Raw genomic sequence first — 9,150 nt, 5'->3', positions numbered from 1 at the left:
GTTAAGGCTATCCCGTTCTCTTCTTCCTTAACGGGTTGATGGTGTTAAATTTCGGAAAAGTTCCATTCACTTTGAGTTGTCTTTAACAAACCCGCGAACCCATTGATGTGATTTCATCTTTTTCCAATAACATGATGTTGTTGAACCATCATTTGTACTACTTCATGACATTTGTCTATGTATCTAAATCCTGCCGCGACTGATTATTTTAGGCCTTGACATGTTTGAACGATACCATTCATTGCTGTCCGGAATTTTTGCAAATTGTGATCTAGCAGTCGGCTATGGAATTTGAGAATTTTTGCAGTTTCATCCTGTTTCCATGACCTATCTCATGTTCTTTCGAACTCTCATCAGAAGTAAATTCTCAAATCTCTATGGGTTTTATTTGATACCTCTAAACCATTTAATTCTCAGATTGGACGGGTTGAATCCAATGAAACTCAATCATTGCATTGTTGTTCTTGTTTCCTTGATTAATTTTGGAGCCTTCCCGACTAAAGACATCCTTAGCAATGTTGCAACAATTTGAAATCTATTCATATCCAAGTAAGACTGTTGGGTCAAATTTCGAATCCTTGATACTAGACGGTAGAAAATGCAGTAGTCGACTCGGATTTACACAAGGAAAAAGTTTCTATAGTCAGACATGCTCAAAAATGACACACCGACCCGAAGAGTCGACATAACCGACGAGATACATATATGAGTGAATGATCGATCGAACGATAAGCGAGTAAAAGAATATGAGAAGATGTATTTAAGGTCACCATCGCGCGAGGAAATTGCAGAGGAAGTACAAGCCCCTTCATAGAGTTTATTGCACAAAATAAATATCGTCAACAAGAGAGAACATATGAAAGGTGACGAGAAAGAGCCACGGGACGACGATACGATCGAGAAAAGAAATGTGTGATAATACCATGAATATTAGAAAATTATGTGGGAGTTGGAAGAAAAAACAATGAGAGTTAATAGAAATCGTTATGGGAGAACTTAAGTTAGTCGCACACGATTTGCAAGTTATGGCGATGAGGGATATCGACGTAATTCTAGGAATGTTTGATTAACCACGAATTTTGCGACGATTCGTTGCAAGGAGAGACAATTATATCTGCAAGCCCCGTGGAAGGTACCCACCATATCATTATCCTTTCCGTTAATGTTTAATGACAAACTAGAGGATGTTCATTCTCTTGAGTCATGTTTGAATGGAATTCATTACCTTCCTTAGTTATGCTTGATGTGGTTAGTTCGCGAAAACGCAAAATGTAAGGAATAATCGAACAAACTAAAACGACTTCGATGATAATTTATAGAAGAGAAAACAAGAGTTTATTTCGAACCAAAGGAGTTTGAATGTCTTTTACATACACAATAAGCTATCAACTAATTACACGAAGAAAGGAAACGAAATATAAGAATTTTAATGGCACTTCGGGCCTCTCCTTCAGGCCCGAAATCACGGCTCGTTTTTGAGCAATCCGTCGGGCCGAGGGCAGTGGGCCAAGCCCGGAAACAACGCGGCAGCCCAGGTTTTGCCCACCTACAAAGTGATTCAAACATCTTTAAATTAGCTAAGAAACAAGAATGGTTAATGAAGTTTTTATTTAAGAAAGGGGGCAAACTTCTTTTAGCATGGTAGACCAAGAACTTGCCTCTTTCCTGCATTCTCCCTCCCTCAAACAGCCGCTGCACCACTTTTGTACCATATGCAAAGTGCAAACAAAACATTAAATACCTAAAGACAAGAGGAATTAAAGGAACACCCTTTTGGAGAGATGAAACAACAATACCTTAGTGAAGAGAGAGTTAGAAAATGGCAAGGTCAGCCCTGCAGTACCTGTTCCTAACAGCCACCTGCTCTCCCTGCACATCCAAACAAGTAACCTTAATGAAGGGAGTACTTATGCTCCAAGAAAGAGACGAATGAAATAATTGAAAGGGTGGTGAGGATCACCAACAAGGGATTTTCAGCAAAATTAAAACAAAGAGGCTGGACAGCCCATTTAATTCTTCTACGTACATCTTTCTTGCCTATAAAACCCTCTCCATACCACCGTTAGACACCCCCCACACAATTTGAAATTTCAGCCACAATAGCAAGTTTGAGAGTGTGAGAGCTTGGAGTAGAGTTTCTGCAGAGTTCTTGCAGACAGCTCCCAACCCATAGGTAACATTTTCTTCTTTCTTCCCAGGGAGTGAACTTTGAGGATTTTGGAAACTAGAAATTCAAGCTACTGTCATTTTCAAGAGGTAACACACTCCTCACCCAAAGTCTCAAATCTGCTCCATGTCATCACATAGTTATAAACCCACAACCATGATTTCTTCACAGAGAACACCAGAACTCCATCTTAACAAAACTACTGTCAAGTTTTAATTTTGTGACGTGATAGATTTTAGAATAAGAACATGCTTTTATAGAATTTAAATACTCCCAACACCAAAATAGAGAGCCTCCATAGCTACTGCCCGTGAAGCCTAATTGAAATAAGATAGGATAAAAGACTTAGCTTAGAGGGAGGTCGTCCGGCGATGCGCGACGGGAGACAAAGAGCTCCGTCGTGACGTCGTCAGAGGAAACGGCGGCTGGTGGTGGCGCCGTGAGCCGTGAGCGACGGAGGCGGCAATGTTACGCCGCCAAGAGGAGCCGAGAATGAGGGAGAGAAAGAGAGCTAGGGTTCCTAGCTAAATTGGGGATTTTGAAAATGAGAAGGAAGAAAGGGGAAAAGAGTTGACCGATTTTAGTTTTGGAATAAGGGTATCCACAATGGCGGCGAGCGGGCCGGCTAGCCCCGGGGGTCCGCTCGCCGAACCATTGTAACCGGCGAGCGCCATTTCGGCGAAAAAATCGGCGAGCCCACGCCGATTTCCAGGCGCTGGCCGATGCGCTCGCCGCCATTGCAGGCCCCGGATCGGCGAGCGATCGGCCAGCGGATTTTTGTTTTTTTTTTAATTTACTTTTTTTAATTTAAATAAAAATTAAAATTAAAAATTAAAAATTAAAAAACGGTAATTTTAGGGAGCTGGCGCCCCTTGGACCCCGCTATCCGGGGCCGCTGCCCCCGAACCCCCGGTAGACGCACATGATCGTCGTTAGACAACTCTTCCTTCTGCTTCTTTGAGCTTTGACATTTTGAATTTAGAGAGATTGGGCGGAAGAAATTAAATTATGCAATTTTCATTTTTTAGGATTTTTAATTGTGTTTTTAAAATTTTTCAAGAATTTTATGTTGTAATTTTTTTTAATTAATGTACTTTTTTTAATTTAATAATATTATTGAATTTTCCCGTATCAGTGTCGTAAATTTAATTCCGTATTTTGTGTGATTGTTAATTATTTGTTTTTTATAATTACGAGTGATGTGGATAGGCTATTGCTAGGCTATGGCTGGGCTATTTGCTTGTCCTGATGATGTGGCAGGAGGATTTTTAGTGCTGATGATGTGGCAGGAGGAGTTTGTGACTAGGCTATGGCTGAGCTATGGCTGAGCGAAAACCATTGTCGATGCCCTAAGGAATTGGGCCATTTCCATTTACACCTTGGGCCAAAAGGAATTAATTTGAGGAAGTATCAGTTGGGCCTTTAAAGAAAATTGGAAGTATGTGTTAAGAATTTAAATTAAATCATGGCCTCCTCTAAGTTGCTCAAATATTTGATGTTAAGAAGTGGTACGCTAATTAATTCCGAGCAGATGAATAGACTTCGGAAAATTTCTATGCTTAAACAATTTTACATAGGAGGTAACGCTCAAAGACTTTTATGAATGAAGGAAGTAAAGAAAAAGAATAAAATGATCACGCACTTAGGATGCATTCACGTTTGAGTTCAATTGGCTCCTTAAGCCTAATTGAGTATTATTTGTATGTTACTAAAAGGGCGTCTTCGCGCGTCATCTAAAATCAAGTCAAGGAGTTTGTGGGCTAAGAGATAGCCTTTGAGGTGGGCATTCTTTACAAAACATGATTTTAGTATGAAAATGTGAATCTTTTCTCAAGTATGTTTGTCATGCCATGTTTTGCTTTTATGATTACCTATCTGCTTGGTTGTGCCAATTAAGTTAAATCGAATTCGGGTCCCAGTAGAGCCGCAAACCCTACTCGGACTAGTGTACACATGAGGGGACCGTGAGCTAACATAGGAGTTGGCTGGTCCAGTGACCGTCGTGGAATGTGGCCACATTCCCGGTTCACATCAATATCAGATATGGTATTTAAGTTATGTGATTACGCAATAGAATTTATGAAATGAAAGGAATTTAGTGACTCGGGCCTTTTTAATAAAAACCCCGTGATCACTCAACTGTGGTTGACAAACTAAATGGAAATTATTTTGGCACTGTGCCCACTGAGTATATCAAATACTCAGCCCTGCATGTTTCTTTTCTAACGTGCAGGTTGAGCGTGGACGAGGAGGCGAAGGGGTTGGGAAAAGACTATTAATAAGTAGTAGGTAGCCCAAAGTAGTATGTCTTCATACATATTATTTTGTCTTGGACTCTTCCGCTGCAAAGTAGAATTATGTTCGAGAGATTTATGAACTTAGTCGATACTCTGATTTCATTTTGACTATATACCCATTCGCCTTTGAAACCATTATTTTGAGTTGCTTTTTCACTTACGTTGCTCCATGACTTATTAATTTGTGTTTAGTCGCGAAATAACTACAGTCACTAGTACTAGGGAGTTGTGGTCGTGACAACATATTAAAATTCCTCTAAAATCTCAACCATTCCTTAGAGCATGGAATACAGAGGAGCAAAAACAATTACGAAATGCAGAAAAATAATATTCCAATAGAAGAGGATTCACATATTTTGACATTAGTAAGAACATCATCGGTGCAAGAAAATTGCATCGTGGAGACGGTTATTATCCAGCTTTTTGCCATGTTTGAATCTAGCTCAGATTTCAGTATTGAAAGCCAATATATAAACGCCGAAATTTCTCTTTTCATTGAAAGGATTCATTGTAATTTATTTTCCAAAACATATCATTAGTGTAAATCACATTAAATTTGTTGAGTAGTTGTGGGTACGTTTTGTAATTGCAACCCACATTTAAATATATTTTTATCATTAATATAAATCACATTAAATTTGTTGAGTGATCGTGGGTGATGTTTTGACACTACCACCCACATTCAAATACTCAATATATTTACATCGGTTACATAATTTCTAGGTCATTGATTTAATTAGATACCACATTAGTATAAATCAATAAATTACATCATTTAAAGGTATTTTAACGGAGAAAAAAAAATGTAAGCACAAAACTTATAAATATTCAAATTCATACCCAAAACTCTATAAATATTCAAAATTAAGGTCAAAACTCGCCTTTTATATATGTATAGATGAGACAGATGGAACAATTAATTTGAAAAACCTTCTCCTATATGTATAACTCTATTTTAACTTTTAAACTAGTATCACACCCATATATATGGATACATGGATTAAGATATTTTTTAACATTGATATATATGGGACAATAAATTAGTTAAATGAAATTAGAAACATTATAAACATGAAACAATTAATCATAAAACAATTTGATCACAAATTATAATGTTCCAATATTGATGCCACAATCAATGGAATCACAACACCACCATTTAAGCTGCAAAATTCTACATTGGACCACATGAGATGAAAATTACACGGGCACATGCAAGTTGAACCCAAGAATAATACTATATTTTTATTTAATTGGAAAATTAGTTGATCAGTTATCCAGCCTCTAATACAGCAAGCAAAGACACCACCGTTCAAATCATAGATTTTTCTTTTTATCAAAAATTAAATAAGAACAACTATTGAAATTTGTTCAATATCTTATTTTAATGCAACTAAAATGTCAACCATCACATTACCTCCTTTTAGGAGTTGTCGATTGGCGGCGCACATGGGTGTTTTGAAGCTACATTCAATAACATTATTTCCTCAACTCAAGAGGAATAATGTTATTGAATGTAGCTTCAAAACACTCATATTCTTGAAGGGCTTCTCGAATTTGGGTTTTGGTTGATTCCCACCTTGGAGAATCATTTTCTCCTAGGTTGCTCAAATCAATCAAAGGGAGCTTCATGCTTACACAACTCAATTTTATGAATAAAAACCTAGGTAGCTCTCTTCTTGTAGGAAAACTCAAATCAGCTTGGTTCTGGTTATGGTATAGTTTCCATTTTATAGGGCTATTTATAGATCTTGGTTGTGGTTATGCTCTGTTCGGTTTGCAAGATTGTATCCGAGATTAAATTTGTAGTGTGTTTGGTTCATGAGATTCAACCTCATAACTCAATCATAGATGGATCATGAGATAATTAGTCATAGCTAACCCCTACGACTAAAATAATCTCACAACTCAGTCCTAGGTTATATTTTGTTATTATTTTATCTTGGAAACCAAACAGTTGGCGGTTTAATTATTCATTAAAAAGCTCATTTAGTAGGGATGGGTAAGCATGAATACTTGGTAACATAGTACGGACCAAACTAACCTAATCCAATCCAATACAGACTCAAATATTACCCACAACAACTAACTCTATACTACTACTACTACTACTACTACTACTAATACTACTATTTTAATTATTTGTACTTTAATTTTAATATTTTTTAAATTTTATTCACTCAAATTATTTATATATTATTCAAAATCTCTTTGCAATTGATTTTTTTTTTCAAATAATTATAGGAAGATAAATTTGAATAGACATATTTAATGTTCCATCTATCTCATATAAATAGTCCACTTCTATATTTGGTGACTTTATTGTTCCATCACTTTCTCTCTCAATGTTTCTCATATTTTACCAATTTTGCATCAACCTATGTCGTACCAAAAGTGTCTATTCTTATGGGACGAAGGGAGTAATATTTAACGTGATTAAAAAATTATCTAATAAATATATACGAAATACAATTAAAATTAGAAAATTATAGGAATATAGATGATTTAATTCTCACATAAATTTTTTTTTTAATTTAGAGTACTACAATTTATTAAAAAAACATTCAAAAATACATTAAAAAAAAACTGATAAAACAATAATTTAATTTATAGGTTACCCAACCTAGCTTGAGCTAGGTTGAGTCTAAACTTATAGAAAGAAAATGCAGCCCAATCTAGCCTACTTTAGTCATGGGCCTGAGTCTAGAAAGGCCTGGGCATGCGCCGCCAATTGATAACTCCTAAAAGGATGCAATGTGATGGTTGACATTTTATTTGCATTAAAATAAGATATTGATCAAATTTCAATAGCTGTTCTTAATTTTATTTTATTTTTGATGAAAAGAAAAATGCTCAAGCTAGGTAAACAAAGAGAAATAAGCCTCACAAACCACAAGAACAAAACTCACCCAAACCAACACCAAAAGTAAAGAAAAGTTAAAAACTAAAAACATCTAGCCTTTAGCGGCGTAACAAATGGGGGTATATCTTCCTCCCCTTCAGAGGTAGAAAATGATGGACCTCCTGTGTTCAACCCGGACCTGGTGACAACGGGAACGAATGCTGTTCTTATCTTCCAATTTCCCTCGGAGTCTCTCCAGTTCCCGGTATTGTTCCAGCGTCCACGATTCGGGCCCAGGTACAGCAACTACAAGAAATAAGAAATAACAAAGTAAATAAACTATTTACACTAGTGTCTCAAACACAAGCACATAAAACGTCATCCATCCCCGGCAACGACGCCATTTGAAAAGCCTGCCTTTTAAGCTAATCCTTTATAACCCTCTGAAACACAATCAAAATTAAACACGTATAGCATATACCGCTTGGTCAAGTCTAAGAACGGATGGCTCAAGCTAAGCACAGCTACTGATGGCTGTTTGTGCTCCAGATTGAAATTTGGGATGTCTTTCAAGACCTTAACCCGCACTACTATCGTCTTAGTAGAGGGAAGTACGGGTCGAATCGCACAGGAATGGTTGCGAATGGAATTGAGATTGAGACATTTTGGGGGGTTTTGGCTGCTGCCACGCTTTTGGGGGTTAAGATTTACCTAAGAAAATAAACGACTCAACTTATAAAACTAAACTTATCAAGTTAAATAAGAACATGATGGAAGTAAATAACCAACTGATCAACTAGACTGATAAAGCGAAAAGCAAAAAGCATGTTGGGACCACTGACACAAATGCGCGCACTCCAAAAAGCTATGAAAACTAGAAAAGGTGACAGAAACATGCAGTTTAACTAACTACCATCTTCTTCTTCTCCAAGAAACTAAAAGCGAACATCAAACAACATATTTGAACAGAGCATGAACATTAACATGAAATAAAACAGACTCAACACAGATCCGTATGAGATCCAACGTAAATAAGACAGATCTAGATAATCTACTCTATTTTCATGCACCCAACTAGCTGAAAGCACAAAACTACCAACGTGAAAACAAAAAGAGAGCTGAAACTAAACGCATCAGGGTCATCATAATTGAAATCCACAGATCTAACACAGCAAGAACTAAAAACTCCATTTCATAAAGGATCGGCGGTGGAAATATCCAAACTCAGGTTCCAAACACAAAATGCACGATCTAAACACAACGGAATTGAAACTAGAGTAGTTAATAATTAATGGTTAATTAATCTCCTTTTGACTTTATGAATGAGTTAAATATGGATTGACTTGATTAACATGTTAAATATGAATTGAACTATATAGGTTAGGACCAGAAGCGAGGACTGTAACGCCCCGTTTTTCTAAACCTAATTTTTGAACCCTAAAGTACTTGCATTTAATGCTATTAATATTGCAAAGTCCATGAATTAATTGTTGAGTGGAATTGTGGCTAGACTGGGGAGAAGTGTGAGGCAAGTTTCTAATTGTTGAAGGAGAAGCTAACTAGTGCACCGATTCTAGCCGAGCCAGGGCCTGGAGTGAACTACGTGGTATACACTAAAGCTTCGAAGGTGGGACTTGGATGTGTGTTGATGCAAAACAGCAAAGTGATTGCTTACGCGTCACGACAATTGAGGCCACACGAGTTGAACTATCCAACCCACGACTTGGAGTTAGCAGCGGTAGTACACGCCTTAAAGATTTGGAGACATCATCTCTACGGAGTTCGATGTGAGATCTTTACGGACCACAAAAGCCTAAAGTATTTCTTCGAGCAGAAAGATTTGA

At 37.1% G+C, this 9,150-nt stretch overlaps 2 long non-coding RNA genes across 2 annotated transcripts; both read right to left on the bottom strand.

Moving 5' to 3' along the window:
• Positions 1–1,312: 1,312 nt before the first annotated feature.
• On the bottom strand, positions 1,313–2,778 carry LOC121767166. The gene is made up of 3 exons (XR_006043045.1): positions 1,797–2,778; positions 1,629–1,700; positions 1,313–1,546 (listed from the first exon to the last, which is right to left on the bottom strand). It is a non-coding gene; the product is annotated as an uncharacterized LOC121767166 (long non-coding RNA).
• A 4,483-nt stretch (positions 2,779–7,261) lies between these two features.
• Positions 7,262–8,556, bottom strand: LOC121767889. The gene is made up of 2 exons (XR_006043231.1): positions 7,788–8,556; positions 7,262–7,612 (listed from the first exon to the last, which is right to left on the bottom strand). It is a non-coding gene; the product is annotated as an uncharacterized LOC121767889 (long non-coding RNA).
• Between the last annotated feature and the right edge of the window lie 594 nt (positions 8,557–9,150).

This window comes from Salvia splendens, chromosome 15, assembly GCF_004379255.2.
Source record: "Salvia splendens isolate huo1 chromosome 15, SspV2, whole genome shotgun sequence".
Taxonomy (NCBI): domain Eukaryota; kingdom Viridiplantae; phylum Streptophyta; class Magnoliopsida; order Lamiales; family Lamiaceae; genus Salvia; species Salvia splendens.
This window is presented reverse-complemented; position numbering and strand designations above follow the sequence as displayed.